The following is an 18,360-nucleotide window of genomic DNA, read 5'->3' as shown; positions in this document are numbered from 1 at the left end:
GACACTCTCTCTCATGCGTGATCATCGGTTACCCTAACTGTCACGCATCAGTCAAACTCCGGAAAACTCTTCGTATTTCAATAGAAGATTTGGGAAGATCTTTCTCTCTCCTTAAACCCCAGTATAAAAGGCGACATCCTCTACCATTTACCTCTTTACTGCAAGTAAAATTCCTACAGTGCAAGAAATCCCTGAACCCTAATTGTTCATCATCTTCTTCACTCTCTTCAACAATGGCAGATTCGTCTTCTGTTCACGCAACATCCCACATTCTTCCCATTCGCACTCAACAATGCCTCATCATCGATTTAACCCCTCATGCCTATGATTCCTACATGTTCCCCATTATCGAGTGTTTGAAGTTTTCGCCGATTGCTCCTACGCTTTCAAGGGCGGAATCAGTTCCAATGGAGTTCCTGTTGCAAATCTATGTGACTGCTCATTACGACTAAGTGGTTGATAGGATCTTCTTTGAGGTTTCTCATCACAAAGCATCCATCTCCAAGCAACGATTTTGCTCCATGTTAGGGTTTGAAGCTGACCCTACGAGGGTTAATCCAGAGACGATTCCAATGGGGCACCTGTTCAATATGTTTTACAACATGGGTTATACGGAGGTGCTTACTTCCGTCGCCAAATTCAAGAAGTCGTGCTTGCCGCCACAGTGGAACGGGATGTTCACTGTGTTATTCAAAGGCCTTTCTGAAAGGAGTTCTGGCTCTGATGGTTCCAGTCGACTGTTTCTATCCATCTTGTATGGTGTCTACAATGGCATCAATGTCGATTATGGGTTTGTTCTTTGGCAACAACTCATCCAGAGTCTATCCTCATCTTCACGGCATTCAGAGGTGTCTTATGCAAGGTTTTGGACCTTGATTACGAAGTGGGTGATGGACAAGTACAATGTCCCCACTGTCGCCGGTGCACCGATGTCTTCGATTGGTACCTTTCATACCACGAAGATCATCGTCTCAGATGCTTCCAAATTTCCCTTCAATGGTTCCATTCCGGAAACCATGTATGCTGACGTTCCAGCTGACAGCCGGATTATCATAACCTACAAAGAATTCAAGCGTTCTGGTCTGAGGGATCTCACACTGGAGATGTTGAGGTCGATTCACGAAGCCGACAAGCCTGCTCCAAAAGGCAAGAAGGCTAACAAAGGGAAACAGGTGACGAAAGGGGCTAAAGGCCCTTCTCCTAAAAAGAGGAAACCCACAAAAGTTGCTCAGTCTCCGCAGCAGAAGAGGTGAAAAACACAACCCAGGAGAAAGTTGATTATCGCTTCCTCCTCCAGTGAGTCAGAGGGTGAGAGTTCGGATTCTGACGACTCTCCAAGATGCAACACACCACCCAGATCTCCTACTCCTAAGATTCAAATCCCTCCTTCTCCAATTCCCTCTCCTCCTAAAACTATTCCTACTTCCATTCCCATCATAAACCCCTTTACCCACATTCCAAACACTTCCATCCCAATGCCACCACCAATCTTCACCGATGCAACAACAACACCCACTGCAAAGGTTACAACCAACGTATCTGATACGGGGGTTCATACTAATGCAACCGAACCTCCACCAGCACCCGAAACCATAAACACAACCGAAACCCAAAAAGCACCCGAACCTACCCCTACCCAAAAAGCACCCGAACCTACCCCTACACCTACACCCGAAACAACCCAACCCGAACCTACCCATACCACTGAACCACCAGCTTCACCACCACCACCATCTCCCGGTCATGCCTCTGACGGAGACGACACTTTCCTTGGCGGGGAAAACATGACGTTTGATTCGGTCTACTACAGTCCGTTTCAAGTGCAGAGCGATGATGATGATGACGCTCCGGTCACAAAGAAACATCTTAAGGACCTCCATGACAAGGTCGACTTGCTCATTGCATCTTCTTCTACGTCTCAATCATCACTCTCTGAAGCTGCTATTCAGAAGATTGTTGATGCTTTCTCAAGGGCTCAGCAAGATTCTATCGCTTCTGCAACCACCGCCATCGATGCCTCAACGAAAGCCTGCCAGGCTGCGACCGAAAAAGTCGATAAACTATTTTCTGATGCCTCTGCCCTATTAAAGTCTTTACAGGAGAGTGCTACTGCCACCAAGACTACGTTGGAACCAATTGTTCAACAGTTGGCCACGTTTGTCTCTACTGAGTTGAAGTCTTTTGCTTCACATCGTCAATCGCTCACCGACGACAACTCAGCCTTCCGTGCTTCTATTGACGAGCATCTCTCAAAGCTCCAAGAAGATTTGGCTGCTGAGAACTCGTTGATGTATGTTCTGGCAAAGAAGACCACTGCCCTGAAGGTCAAGAGTGCTCAACTTTCCCATTCTCAACAGCAGATTGACACTCTTCGGTCCGAACGGGAGGTCATTAAATCGTGTGTTTCGGATGTCCACTCAGACATCTCCAACATCCTCGAAGCACATGATCCGATCCTTAACCATTCTGTGAGGCGTACCCTTGCAGAGAAGCTCGCTCCTGCCCTGGATCTGTTAAGCAAAACTGAAGGGCTACCCGATTCCGTGTCCATTCCGAAACAAGGGGGAGAAAAGGAGTCTGGATCTCAACCACCTCATTCCTCAAATGCAACTCACACAACTGAACCTCCTCATGTAGTCCAAGCCTCCGGTTCGGGTGTGAAGGATAAAGGCAAGAAGCTTGTTGAAGAAGAAGAGGAAGAAGACAACGAAACCATTGCCGACTTGTTGAAACGTAAAAGTCGACGCAATGATGATGATGATAGTGTTCGTGTGGCGAAAGAAGCTGAAGAAGTTGAACGAAAACAGAAGGAAGCCCACGACCTTCTCGAGAGTAGGAAAACTCTTTTTCCTGCTTGGACTCTCGAGAGGATGATAAAGGAAGCAATAGACACTCCTAGCATCTTGTGGCTGGAACCAGTTATTTCTTTTGACTGTTCCAATACTGTCGACTCTCAGTTCGACATGCCACTGACCCGAAAGGCGTTCATCTTTCACGCATTTTCCAACGTTGCCGAGTTCCCTCATCCTCATTAGCAGGTTGATCGGGACTTGATTGATTTCTATCTGAAGGCTCCTCATCCTCAATACCAAACTTGGAGCGCTCAGAAGATCATCAACGTTCGGGTCTTGAAACCATACACTGAAGGGAAGTTTATCAACGTTCGGTTCAAGGTGCTCAGGGGATCTGCCAAAACCGAACATGCCATTTCTTTAGCAGATCTTCCGAACCTCAATCCCCATGATTGGATTATCCTGCACAACATCCTTCTGACGAACGAAGCTGAATATGGTCCGATCATCGACCATCTCAAGAGGATGCTGGTGTGCTGCATCATGGAAGTTGCGCTGATGGATCAGGAGATAGCAAGCATCTTTAAGAAGAAACCAACGATCTCTCCTGTTAGCTCGGCCAGTGATCTGAACCAAATGCAGATGGGCAAAATTGATGCGAGGCGAAACTCAGTCATGTTCACTAGGAATGAAGGACAGAAATGTCTTTTTGCCTTAGCGGATAAACATCTGTACACCACTGCTTGCCTAGAGCATGTGTTAGGGATCATCCACAGATGCAAGGAAAATACAACGGATGATATCAAGTATTTTGACGACATGATACAATGGTACATTTGGTTCAGACAGACGATCCTGGCACTTATCTCACATCTGTTTCAAAACTGTAAAGAAGAAGGTTCCCGCCGCTGGCCCAAGCAAGAAGAAGAAGTAGTCTCGCCCCAATTTGACGCAAAGGGGGAGATTGTTGGGTAGCATTTTGTTATGTATTGCGTCTATTGGGCTCGCTTATTAGTCCAAGTTTTGTAACTCCGGTTTGGGCCTGTCCAACCGAGAGCTGATAGGGTTTAGTATAAATATATATGCTTGCATGCATATTAGAAAAACAATAGAAAAGATTATTACGATAGATCAGTGCATTATCTCTTTATCGTTCTTGTAAACCCTAAATCCTCTACAGCGGAAGTTCTTTATCGAGCTCTGCTGAGGATTGTTGATCTAATCATTCGACACACTTTGATCCATTCTTGTGTTCTTACAGTTTTCTCGTTTATTATTTTACCTGTTATAAAGATCTAATCGATCTTCAAGTTTGTTTTTAACTTATCATATATTAATAAATCATATTTAATCCTTTCTCTCCATAATTCATCCTATCAAGTTGCTTTGGTGAAGGCAACCAAAAAGGACCATGCACCATCGGGTCAAGTAGATACCAAAATAGTTATGGACTTAGACACTAATCCAACATTAGCTTCTTTGAGGTGGATTTTTCCAATTCAGTTGATAATTCCAGGGGTATTTCTAAAGGTGTTAGTAGTGGCTATTTTGTTCTTGTAGTAACTGATGTTTCAGTTTAACGATACACAAATTCCGTTTGATTGTACTCAACAGTAAGTTTACTTTACTATTTACCCATGTTAATTTAGCTCCACCTGTAATGGGTTTCTAGCTATTTTCTCTAAAAAGATTCATAAAATGTCAGTTCATACTAAAAAATGCAACAACAATGCCATTTGAAGTCAGATTCGATATCCAGTTTAGTGTATCTCCCAAGATTCTGGACCCTGTATATCCAGGACACGACTTTCCTCTTCCTCTACATTTAGCAGAATCAGGTCTCGGATAAGATGGCATCCATTAGGGAGCACTTCCCTATGGATTTAAGCTTATAGCATTTCCATTATTCTTTCTAATTAAAGTAAGACTGGAAATTTGAGGTCATTTATCTACTACCCTTCTCTTCTAAGTAGTCATCCTTTTCGTTGTTGTGTGTATGTGCATGATGTGTGTTTGCCTTCTGCTAGGACTGGGAGGGTAAACAAGGGATCAAATTTATATATTCATGATGCCATTGCTGACAAGATAGAGAACCAGGATCAGTCAAATAAGAGGTGTATTCACCTGATTACATTAAGTAATCCTTTAATAGTGAAAAACTATTTACAAGTTGAAGTATCTGTCATGATTGAGAGTGGTGGAGTTTCACGTAGCATGTATTGTATACGATTGTGATGTTTTTATTCATGATTTGTTTATGAATGTAGGGTGTGATCGGATGTTCTTCAGCGAGATAATGAAAGAAGATTTTGATATAATGGGGTGTATTAGCTCTAGAGTCAGACATCTTGTCCAGCTTCATTGCAAAATTGGTATGCCGAGATAGTTACTACACTTGTTTCAATGTTTCAAAAATGATCAACAAGCACTTGTACTGGAAGGGCAGATGCTAATAAAATATGTTATCATGAATGCAATAGCTCTTAGGAAAATTCTTAAGAAATACGACAAAGTAAGCGAATATCCTATTCTTTCTTTAGATTGTTGTTTTTTCTTTTATTTTTGGATTGATGTGTTGCGATTATGATTTATGTTTGTTTTTCAGGTGCACAACTCTGTATGTGGCGTGAACTTCAGGTCTAAGTTGCAGGCTGAACACTTGGAGATCTTAAAATCACCATGGTTGATTAAACTGGTGGCTTTTTATATGAATTTCAATGAATCAAATGAAATGATCTGCTATGAGCTTTGTAGTTATTTCTCTTGTGATCTCGGTGTTATAATTTCAAAACTTGTATTGAAATTGCTACTTCCAAATTATGTAGTTCTGGAATACAGTCTAACTTGTGCTGTTTGCTTGGTATGAGTGACTATATATCGAAATTACGAAAAGTTCATAGCTTATGATTACATTTACAGTGTTACCCTAATGTGTGAATATTCACCATACGAGACAATACCTGGTAACTTCACTATTTTTAAAAATTTGAATTTATAATGTGTAAAGATTAATTCTTAATAATAATAATAATAATAATAATAATAATAATAATAATAATAATAATAATAATATTTCACTTCTCAGATGCAAACAACTCATCTGTAGATCAAAGTATTGAAGACGAAAAAACAACCTTAGACGCATCTCTTTTTACATTATCCAAGGTCGATATAACATTGACAGGTGGCGAAACCACACTGGTGAGTTTGACTTTACAGTTGACCATTTTATTTATTTATTTATTTATTTATTTTTAACTTTTTTCAGGCTCAACTAAGTGTTACACCTAGAAAAGAAGGCCGGCTAAAATTAACTGGTGTGAGTTGGAAGTTATCTGATACAATGGTTGGATTTTACGCTATTGAACCGGATTTAACAAAAAAAAGAATTTCTAAAGGAAGAAGGAAAGCTAAACATAATACAAATAAACTTGAATTTTTGGTTATCAAGGTTCATACTCTCTCTCTCTCTCTCTCTCTCTCTCTCTCTTTTTAAATTATGTAAATTGAAACCACGTTGCTATTTTTAATTTTTAATATAAATTATTTTTTCTCTTTCCAGAGTCTACCCAGACTTGAGGGTATTATTAATAACCTCCCAAGTACAGTTTATACTGGAAATTTTCAACGTCTTTCACTCGAACTAAGAAACTCTTAAGAGATTTGTAACATCTCGTTTGAAATAGAATAATCAAATAATAGACCCGGAACCCCCAGAAGTGATTTTTATTATATTGTTACAGTCCAAAATTGAATAATAATTGGTGGGGTGTTGGTTTCGGGGAGCCAAATGATATAATTTTGATTTCCGAGGGTTAAAGTATAAATTTGGGATTTCTTTGCTAAGAATTTGTCATGGAGGGGCGATATGGTAACTTTTGGGACTTAAGTTGTTATGAATCCTGGATGCTAGGGGCTGATTGGTAATTTTTGGACTTGTGTTGAAAGGAATTTTGCAGAGCAGGGGATGTAGTCTAAATATTGGACTCTATCTGAATTAAATTGTGAAGTCAAGGGCCAAACTTGTAAAATGTGTCGACCTTCATATGAGAACGAGACTTAAGTCGCTGCTTACCCTCGTCCCATTCACTTTGAACGCAACCAAACCCTAAATGCTCTTCATCCTCCAGCCGCCACACTCGCCTCACCCATCTTTGGCACTACTGCCACCCCGACCACCTAGCATCGTCAAACGCCCTTGTCGCCGGCAGTAAAGAGCAACGACGGAATCTGGTAATGAGTGCATGTGTATTGCTATTGTTCACTCGTTGATTGCTCTTCCAGCCGCCGCCAACCCCTTGTTCACCGCCATGAGCCACGGACGGCCATCTCGTGTCCACTTCGCTGTCGGACATCGTGAATGGCCGAGAAGGAACTGATAAAGATCAGTGGAGTTGTGGCCACCGTAGGTGCTGCTGTTGGAAACGAGGACCACCGATGGGTCCGTTCCTCTACCGTTGTTGCTGTCGTTCGAAGCAGCCATCGACGTGGGAGAGTTATGCAGTCAAGACCGTCGTTGCCCGCTTTCCATATTGTTGCTGCCGCCGCAGCCCATATCAGGTGGGTGTTGGGTTTATTTCCGGGCAAGAATGTGCGTATCGTACTGTTGTATGGTGTTAACTTTCGTGTGTGTATCGTGTGTGGGTGGTTATCTTAGCTGAAATCTCAAGAAGGCCACCACCACCACCGTGAGGTGGTGGCTGCCGCCATGCACCACTATTGGCCACCATAGGGTGGATGTGTGTATGTTTATCTATTTAGTGTGTGTGTGAATATCTTGGGTATAAGCATTGTAACATGTAACTAGAAAGTGAAATAATGGGAAAAAAACCCTAACCACCACCGTGAGGTGGTGGCTGCCGCCACCGACCGCCGTGTCGGGTGACGGTGTGCTTTGCATTGTGGTATTGATTCGTCGGGATGCTTGGAACCCTAATGAGCCTAATGAAACTCTGGTGGGCTTAATGGGGCCTAATAAATCCCTAATTGACCTAACAAAATCTTAATAGGCCCAATGAGGCACAAAGTGACCTAGAAGCCCAACCGGTTGACTAATAGGCTAGTATTGGGTAGGAAACCCTAATTAGGGTTTCGTAGACCCTAATGGCATAAAACCCTAATTTGTGGAACTTGATCATGACACACACACAAGCCTATTTAATCACTTGAAATATTAAATAATAATCATTGGTAAATTAACCTAATGCAATAATGGACTTAATGGATTAAGTCCTTAATGGGTTAAGTGAGAAACACTTAATTTGTGGAAATTGATCGTGACACACACACAAGCCTATTTAATCACTTGAAATATTAAATATATATATATATATATATATATATATATATATATATGCAAGTGTATGATTTTATGTACACATGTTTGCTTGATTTGGGGTTGGGTACTAGAGATATAGTTATTAGACTTATCCAAGTGGGAGACTGTTGGATAAGGTGTCTAAGTCCATAACTATTTCGGGCTTGTACTTGACCCGACCCGGCATGGTCCATTTGGGTTGCATGGCACCATGCAATTGGATAGACTAAATGAGAGAAATAACACTTGGAGATTATTAATATATTATAAGTTCTAATATATTAATAATATTATTTAATTAGTTGATCAAAGAATTAATTTGGAATTAATTAAGTGATCAAAGGATAACTAATTAAATATATGGGTTGGTTATGTAAATCATCCATATCTTGTATAGTGGGCTAAGAGGCTCCATGGATTATCAGGTTGGGTTCTACCCATAGGATGCTCCATGGATGCTCCATGGGAGTTACAAACCCATGGGTCATGGAAATGAAGAGTCATGACACATTAGGGTTTACATGGTGTAACCCTAGATGTGTCAACACTATATAAGAGTCCCATTCTCCACAAAATTGGCTAGACATAAGAAACTAGAGGGCTTGGCCGATTTTGAGAAGTGTGTGTTATCTCAAGAGTCTTTCCAAGAGCATTTGGTGTTGTGTGAAGCATTTGAGGCATCACACTTGGGGTGCTAGGCTCACAAGGTTTCAAGGAACACAAGCAACAACAAGGTAAGTTATTCTATCTATGATTCAAGTTAAAATTGTTCCCCATGTATGCTAGATAGGAATATAACCTTGGAATTCAACTTTGCATGATAATTAGACAAACATAGATCCAAGGTTATTAGGGTTGCATGTACACTTAGGAAGTGTTAGAATGCTCAAAACCCATCAGTGGTATCAGAGCCTAGGCTTGTTTGTTTGTTATTTGTGCTTAAAAGTTGAAGAAAGTCGAAAATCTTGCTGTCTGACTGATGGACTCGGCGAGTCCATGGGGAGGACTCGTCGAGTTCATGTGTATCTTCAACCTACTCGGCGAGTAGGTTTATGCACTCGGCGAGTAGGGTCGACAGAGTGCAGAATTTCGACTTAAGTTGCTGGAAATGAATTAGAATCATTACCCTAAAATGTTTTGGTACTTGAAAACTTGTTTTAGAAGGTGTAATGTCTTTTCTAACTCATTTACAACAACTAGTTATCTAAATTACAAAGATTAAATGTGATTTTGATTCTTGAAAGTGTTCATATTCATATTCTTGTTCTTATGATGTTTAGATGATCATAGGAATTATTTGTAACCTATGTGGTAGATTAATTCATGATCATAATGTGTTTTAATGGAGTCCATAACTTGTCCTCAAGTTATGGAAAACCAAAAGTCTCTTGGATTAAAAAAAAACCATTAAAAGAACACAAGAGTTAGAAAAATGAAAAGTCCTCATTTCATTACTCTATTAAACTCATAAGTTACAAGATATGAAAAGTTTTGAAAGTTTACAAAACTTGCCCTCAAGTTTTGGAACAAGTAAAGTTAAGTTAAAACTTTAGTTCCAACCCCTAGAATTTTAAAAGTTAAAATTCAACCCTTATACTTATATTATGATTTAATAATTATATATATATATATATATATATATATATATATATATATATATGTATAAGAACAAAGTCGTCTTATCGCTAGTACGCCTCATTCACGAAGCCGGTCTATAAGGTGGGTATAAGGTTGTTGCCTATAAAATGGTGACTTAATGGGTGTCCACTCTCACCCACCGCTTGCTTGATCGGTGGAGGGTCGTTAGCCGAACGGATAAGACAAGGACTTATTAATTCTCATTCAAAGTATGATGAATATTATAAAGTAACTAAATGTTTTATTAAATTCCCAATCTTAGTTACTTTAGGAAAAATGTGAATAAGGTGCTATTCCATGAAATTACACTTTACACTTTGATTAAGTCGTTGGTGGAGCGTGTGTGGTTAACCGGCACACTAACTTGGACTTAACAAGGTAGGTAAAGGGTGACTTAGGGTTTATTATAGTATCGATGGAGCGTGTGTGGTTAACCGGCACATCGATTGAGTGATAAACTTTAAGGGTACCAAGTGATTTGCATGGTTACTTCACACCTCGTTTTGTGATCCTCGGTATCCCAGTCACAAAACTTGGAGGGCACACTCGAGATTGAAACATGCCTTTGAAAAGTTCATTGAATCTCAAAGAATCTAGGAATTTCTAAGAACCATTCAAAAACCTAATACTAAAATATTGCGGTTTTCGTGGTGGAAATTGGTGAATCGTCATTCACCTACCTTTCAAATATGATATAGCTTAGATTACGGCATACCTCTTCTAAGTTATATTATATTGTGATTGGATCCTAGCCTTAATATTACATTTGGGTGTTTTATTAAGGACTCTCTTATATCTAAACTAATCTTGTCCTCTTTCCTTCAGATGTCTTTCAACAATGCTTCTGGCTCTAATCCTAATGGCTCCTTTACCCTTATGAACTTGTGTGGGAAAGTCACCTTTGATGGATCCAACTTCAATGAGTGGATCAGAAACATCAGGATGATTACCCGCTACGAGGACAAAGAATATGTCCTTGACAAGGAGCTTAAGGAGATTGATGAGTCCACTGCAACTCCTCAGGAGATCGCTGAATTTCGGGCACATGAAAGGGATGCTACGAAAGTGGCTTGCATCATGACGGCCACGATGACAGCGGAACTCCAAAAGTCTTATGAGGATTTCTACCTTTATGACATGCACCTAGATTTGATGGAAAGATACCATCAAAGTGCAAGACAAGAGAGGTATGAAATCATCTGCTCCATGATAACAACCATGATGAAGGACGGGGAATCCGTCACGAGCCACATGCAGAAAATGCAAAGGTATGTGGATCGTTTGCTGAAGCTTAATGTGAACTTCCCGGAGGATCTTGCAATAGATATTATTTTGCATTCCTTACCATCGTGCTATGATCAATTCCGCATGACATATCACATGAACAAGGAAGAAGTCACCCTCAGCAAACTTCAGGGACTTCTCAAGACCGCAGAATCAGGTCTTAAGGGGAAGTCGGTTGCTATCACTCCTACTCAAAACTCTACTCCGGTTTTGGCAATTGGGAAGAATCGATGGAGGAAGAGAAAGAGATCCTCGAAGGGTACCAAGGCTCGGACCCTTGATGGCTCTTCTTCAAGTGGAACCAAGAAAGGTTTCATTACTCCTTCTTCTGACCCAAAAGAGGCTGAGTGCTTCTATTTCCATGAAAAAGCTCATTGGAAGCGGAACTGCCCAAAATACCAGCAAGATGTGAAGGATGGGAAAGTTAAACCCAACCATGCAGGTATTTACACTATCATTTCTAATAACTCACCCCATTCTAATTCTTGGGTCCTTGATACCGGGTGTGGTATTCACATTTGTTGTGACTTGCAGGGACTAAGAAGAAGTGAGGATGTGGAGCAAGGAAGGATAAACTTGATCATGGGGAATAGGAAAGCTATACATGTTACCAAGATTGGAGTTTCTACTTTATCGCTAAGTAGTGGGTTTAGTTTAGATTTGAATAAGTGTTGTTATTCGCCAGGAATGGCAAGAAATATTATTTCCTTTCATGCTTTGTACAAACAAGGGTTTACCTTTTCATTTAATAATGAAGTTGGTTCTATTGATGCTTTCTTTAATAATGTTCTTTATTTTAAAGCATTACCTTGTGATGGTGTGTATGAAGCTGTATCTGTTGTTGATAACTTAGGAAATAATGTTTTGTGTATTGATTCTACTAATAATAACTTGGATAAAGCATCATTATGGCATTGTCGTCTTGGACATATAAGCAAGAAGCGCATAGGCCAACTCCAAAAGGATGGAGTCTTGGAGTCGTTTGACCTAAAGTCAGATGATAGTTGCGAATCATGCTTACTTGGAAAAATGACAAAGTCACCCTTCACAGGTTCGTGTGAGAGGGGTGAAGGTTTGTTGGACCTTATACACATGGATGTGTGTGGACCATTCAAACATGCCACAAGGGATGCTAATCGTTATTATTTGACTTTTACTGATGATTATAGTAGATATGGATATGTCTACTTGATCAAGCATAAGTCAGAGACTTTCGAGAAGTTTAAGGAATTTAAACAGGAAGTCGAGAATCAATTGGGCAGGAACATTAAGATGCTTCGATCCGATCGTGGTGGTGAGTATCTTAGTTCAGAGTTCCTCGACTATCTAAGGGAATGTGGGATAGTCTCACAATTGACACCTCCCAGGACACCACAGTTGAATGGTGTGGCTGAGAGGCGTAATCGAACCTTGTTAGATATGGTTCGTTCCATGATGAGTCGAGCTACGCTACCAATCTCATTCTGGGGGTATGCCTTGGAGACTGCCGCCCATATTCTTAATCTAGTCCCTACAAAGAAAGTTGCCAAAACTCCTCACGAGATGTGGACTGGTAAAGTACCTAAACTAGACCACATCAAGATTTGGGGTTGTGAGGCTTTCGTGAGACGCGAGACTCATGATAAGCTCGAACCTCAAAGCGAGAGGTGTATTTTCATCGGTTACCCACAGCGATCCTTTGGTTACCTCTTCTACAGACCTAGTGACAATGTGGTCTTTGTAGCAAGAAGAGGAGTCTTTCGAGAGAGAGAATTTATAAGCCAAGGAGACAGTGGGAGGCAAATTGATCTTGAAGAAATTCAAGAATCAAGCGGTGAAGGAACTTCAAACTCTAGCCCTCAACTTGAGGAGGAAACTCCTGTTGAGCCAATTGACAAATCTGTACCTCTGAGACGTTCCACGAGAGTTAGGAGTGCACCTGAGCATTACTATGGGTTCCATATTACTGCAGAAGGTGAGACACTTATTAGTGATGGGACACTAGTAAGTCAAGATGACCCTAACAGCTACGAGGAAGCCATGGCAGGCCCCGAGTCTGCTAAATGGAAAGAGGCTATGGATAGCGAGATACAATCCATGTATGACAATCAAGTTTGGAACTTGGTTGAAAATGTACCAGGTCGTAAGACAGTAGGGTGCAAATGGGTCTTCAAGAAGAAGACCGACATGGATGGTAAAGTACACACTTATAAGGCTAGACTGGTTGCAAAGGGCTTCTCTCAAATTCCTGGAGTGGATTATGATGAGACCTTTTCTCCGGTAGCCAAGATTAAGTCTATTCGGGTTCTGTTAGCCATAGCTGCATTTCATGACTATGAAATATGGCAGATGGATGTCAAAACCGCTTTCCTTAATGGAAAGTTGGCTGAAGATGTTTACATGAGTCAACCAGAGGGTTTTGTCAGCAACGAGTACCCTAATAGAGTGTGTAAGCTTGAGAAATCCATTTATGGATTGAAGCAAGCACCTCGCAGATGGAATCTTTGCTTTGATGAAAAGGTCAAGGAATTTGGCTTTTCTAGGAGTGAAGATGAATCTTGTGTGTATGTCAAGGCTAGTGGGAGTATAGTTAGCTTTTTGGTATTGTATGTGGATGACATACTACTCATAGGAAACGACATTCCAACCCTGCAGGAAGTAAAGTCCTGGCTTGGGAAGTGTTTCGCTATGAAGGACCTTGGTGAAGCTGCTTATATTCTAGGGATAAGAATCTTGAGAGATCGGAGTAGAAGACTAATTGGACTTAGTCAAAGTACCTACTTGGATAAGGTGCTGAAGAGATTCAGCATGCAGGATTCCAAGAAAGGAGAGTTACCCATCCAGAGTAACACCAGATTGAGTAAGACACAAAGCCCTAGCACTGAGGCTGAGATAGCAGAAATGAGTCGAACCCCTTACGCTTCGGCTGTAGGATCGATCATGTATGCTATGACGTGTACTCGACCCGATGTAGCTTTTTCCTTGAGCATGGTTAGCAGGTATCAGGCGAACCCTGGCAAGGCACACTGGACTGCGGTAAAGAATATCCTGAAGTACCTACGAAGGACTAAGGACTAGGTCCTTACCCTCGGTGGGAGTGATGACTTGAGAGTTGTTGGGTATAGTGATGCTAGCTTCCAGACTGATAGGGATAATTTACGCTCTCAGTCGGGCTGGGTCTTTACCCTAAACGGAGGAGCAATTTCTTGGAAGAGTTCCAAGCAAGAGACAGTGGCAGATTCTACTTGTGAATCAGAGTATATTGCAGCTAGTGAAGCAGCAAAGGAGGCGATATGGCTGAAGAACTTCATTGGAGACCTTGGAGTTGTACCAGCTATTAAAGAGCCAATGGAGATTTTCTGTGATAGTGAAAGTGCTGTTGCCTTAGCCAAGGAACCAAGGGATCACGGGAGATCCAGACACATCGACAGAAAATACCATTTCATCAGACATCGGATCGAAGAAGGACTCCTCGTGGCAAAGAGGGTATCATCGGATGAGAACCCAGCAGATCCCCTCACGAAGGGACTGAGTAGGGTTAAGCATCTTCAGCATGCTCGGAGCATAGGGCTGAAGGATGATATAAGTTTTAGTAGTTAGATAACCCGGAAATTTGTAAAGTGTAATTGACATTTGATGATGAATAAAAGGTGTTTTATTTATGAGTAAAGTGTTGCTATCTCTTGTCAATCGTTTACTATATTTCTTTTGCATGTTTTGACTTCCAGAATAATTTTGTTTGGTATAACATATTATTCAAATCTCCACAGTCGGTCATATGTTGGAAGTAGATATGAATCAAGACTGTCATGTTTGGTTGTAGAGGTCTTGGACAAGGCTACAACAATCATGAGTGCTCATAAGTTCTGAGCATTGGACTCAACCCACGCTCACTGGAATCACTTCATGGAATTTTATCTCGAGTGATCGTGAGACGGTAATATCATATAAGTCTTCAAACCTAGAGATATGATTTGTTACTTACAAGTTGGTTATGCATTGACTGTACGAAACCGTATTGGTAACTCGATGTTATAAAACGTACTTTTGTGTGTAATTCAATAAGTGGTAGAACAAACATATGAGTCGAAGTTTATCTGTTCCTTCTTGGATTATAAGCTGGTATCTGGGCCCCTCGATGATTTTGTTTTGACCCATGTACCGGGCCCAGTCAGAACTAAGTTGATGTGTTCAATTAAGTTCTATGTCAAACAAATCGGAAATCGGGAAACAAATGCTGGACAATAAGCAAGACATGTTCCATGTATTTGTCCGGCTGATATCTAGAACAGAGGATTATATGATCACTTATCTTAAATGGCGTATCATCATCTTCTCAGTTCCGAGAGACCTTGAAAGAGCTACGATTGCCGGTCGATTCCTGAAGTACTAGAGATATAGTTATTAGACTTATCCAAGTGGGAGACTGTTGGATAAGGTGTCTAAGTCCATAACTATTTCGGGCTTGTACTTGACCCGACCCGGCATGGTCCATTTGGGTTGCATGGCACCATGCAATTGGATAGACTAAATGAGAGAAATAACACTTGGAGATTATTAATATATTATAAGTTCTAATATATTAATAATATTATTTAATTAGTTGATCAAAGAATTAATTTGGAATTAATTAAGTGATCAAAGGATAACTAATTAAATATATGGGTTGGTTATGTAAATCATCCATATCTTGTATAGTGGGCTAAGAGGCTCCATGGATTATCAGGTTGGGTTCTACCCATAGGATGCTCCATGGATGCTCCATGGGAGTTACAAACCCATGGGTCATGGAAATGAAGAGTCATGACACATTAGGGTTTACATGGTGTAACCCTAGATGTGTCAACACTATATAAGAGTCCCATTCTCCACAAAATTGGCTAGACATAAGAAACTAGAGGGCTTGGCCGATTTTGAGAAGTGTGTGTTATCTCAAGAGTCTTTCCAAGAGCATTTGGTGTTGTGTGAAGCATTTGAGGCATCACACTTGGGGTGCTAGGCTCACAAGGTTTCAAGGAACACAAGCAACAACAAGGTAAGTTATTCTATCTATGATTCAAGTTAAAATTGTTCCCCATGTATGCTAGATAGGAATATAACCTTGGAATTCAACTTTACATGATAATTAGACAAACATAGATCCAAGGTTATTAGGGTTGCATGTACACTTAGGAAGTGTTAGAATGCTCAAAACCCATCAAGTCTGTGGGTGTAGCCACAACCTTCACTTGGTTGGTAGATAGCATGAGCGCGTTGATAGGACGCGGAAAGGGCAGGAGTAACCACCAGTTCGGGTGTATCAGTGAGGATATGGAAATCCACGAATGGGTTTATGGGTTTTCCCAGAGGGATTAGACCTGGTTAAGCCAGCGATAAGACCGAGGGAACACCACTACAGTTAAGAGGTCAAGGAAGCAAAGAATTGCTTGAGGTCATTTGAGATACAAGTCTATCGTTGGTCAGGTAGCAATCACTTTTAGCCTTGGATTTGGTGACGCCAGGATTTGATGCATGGGTCCAATCAGTTAGATCAGGAGGTTGTTAGAGCAGTGGCATGATAACTAGTGGCAACTAGTTCCAGGGAAGGATTTCGTTCGGAAGTCGTGTGAGGCAACTATGTAGGAGCCCTTTAGCTCCGCGACCGGGCCGGAACCCGATATGTCAGATGATTGGTGAATGAATTGAGACTAGGGAGGTCTCGGTAGATTTTGGAAAGCATCCATGTGGCGGCATACTGTTTCAGGCAGATCAGTGCTCAGATAGTTTCCGCATTTAGGGCGGTATTGACAAATTGGGTCTTTAGGTGTATGAGAAGTATCTAGATGTTGGAACCTTCAATTATCAGAAGTTGGATAGTCGGTTTAAGGGATACTTGGAAGAGTAATAGCAATGGTTCAGTATGTGCGGTCTGTCAAGGAGTCAGATCATCTCAAGATTTTAGGATTCAGATTGAGTAATGTGTTTATGTTGCAAGGAATACAATTACCTTCAGACTATAGAACCCTGGGGGGGGGGGGTGGTTACGGTTTCCTTGGAAAGGTTGGGTATGCTTGTAGTAGTGGCCATGAAGTTCAAGTAGACGGGTGTGTAAGGAATGATATGAAACGATTTCGAGGACGAAATCAAATTTAAGTGAGGGAGAGTTGTAACATCCCGTTTAAAATAGAATAATCAAATAATAGACCCAGAACCCCCAGAAGTGATTTGTATTATATTGTTACAGTCCAAAATCGAATAATAATTAGTGGGGTGTTGGTTTCGGGGAACCAAATGATATAATTTTGATTTCCGAGGGTTAAAGTATAATTTTGGGATTTATTTGCTAAGAATTTGTCATGGAGGGGCGATATGGTAACTTTTGGGACTTAAGTTGTTTTGAATCCTGGATGCTAGGGGCTGATTAGTAATTTTTGGACTTGTGTTGAAAGGAATTTTGTAGAGCAGGGTTGTAGTGTAAATATTGGACTCTATCTGAATTAAATTGTGAAGTCAAGGGCCAAACTTGTAAAATGTGTCAACTTTCATATGAGAACGGGACTTAAGCTGCTGTTTACCCTCGTCCCCTTCACTTTGAACACAACCAAACCCTAAATGATCTTCATCCTCCAGCCGCCACACTCGCCTCACCCATCTTTGGTGCCACTGCCACCCCGACCACCTAGCATCGTCAAACGCCCTTGTCGCCGGCAGTAAAGAGCAACGACGGAATCTGGTAATGAGTGCATGTGTATTGCTATTGTTCACTCGTTGATTGCTCTTCCAGCCGCCGCCAACCCCTTCTTCACCGCCATGAGTAGGGGTGTGCAAAAAAACCGTAAAACCGAAAAACCGAGCCGAACCGGCTAATCCGAAACCGAAAAAACCGAAACCGAAAAAAACCGTAACCGAAAAAAACCAAAACCGAAAAAACTGGATATCAACGGGTCGGTTTTTGGTTTTTATATTTAGGTATCCGCGGATACCCGAACCGAACCGTTTGATTATATATATATATATATATATATATATATATATATATATATATATATATATATATATATATATAAATCCATATCGACAAATCCAATTTTGTAATTCTAAATTCATTTGATTTTTTTGTTTTTATTATTGTATTTATTATACAAATTATAATATATGATATTTGAACTTCATTATGTTTTTTTTAACTCACTTACTAATTTTAAGAAAGAGATAAATAAAATGGAGTTTTTATATTTTACCGGGTACCCGTGAACCGAACCGTGGTTACCCGCTTTTATACGGTTCGGTTCGGTTCGGTTTTTTTTGTCAATACGGTTCAGTTTCGGTTAGTGCGTATGAGGTACCCGCCCCGTGGTCACGGTTCACAAT

The 18,360-nt window shown here is 40.8% G+C and overlaps 1 pseudogene; it reads left to right on the top strand.

Annotated features, from left to right (window-relative positions):
• The first annotated feature begins 4,521 nt into the window (after nt 1-4,521).
• On the top strand, nt 4,522-6,070 carry LOC145067363 (putative E3 ubiquitin-protein ligase BAH1-like; annotated as a pseudogene).
• Nucleotides 6,071-18,360: the final 12,290 nt, after the last annotated feature.

Source organism: Lactuca serriola, chromosome 8, assembly GCF_051521515.1.
Source record: "Lactuca serriola cultivar US96UC23 chromosome 8, Lser_US96UC23_V15, whole genome shotgun sequence".
NCBI lineage: Eukaryota > Viridiplantae > Streptophyta > Magnoliopsida > Asterales > Asteraceae > Lactuca > Lactuca serriola.
This window is presented reverse-complemented; position numbering and strand designations above follow the sequence as displayed.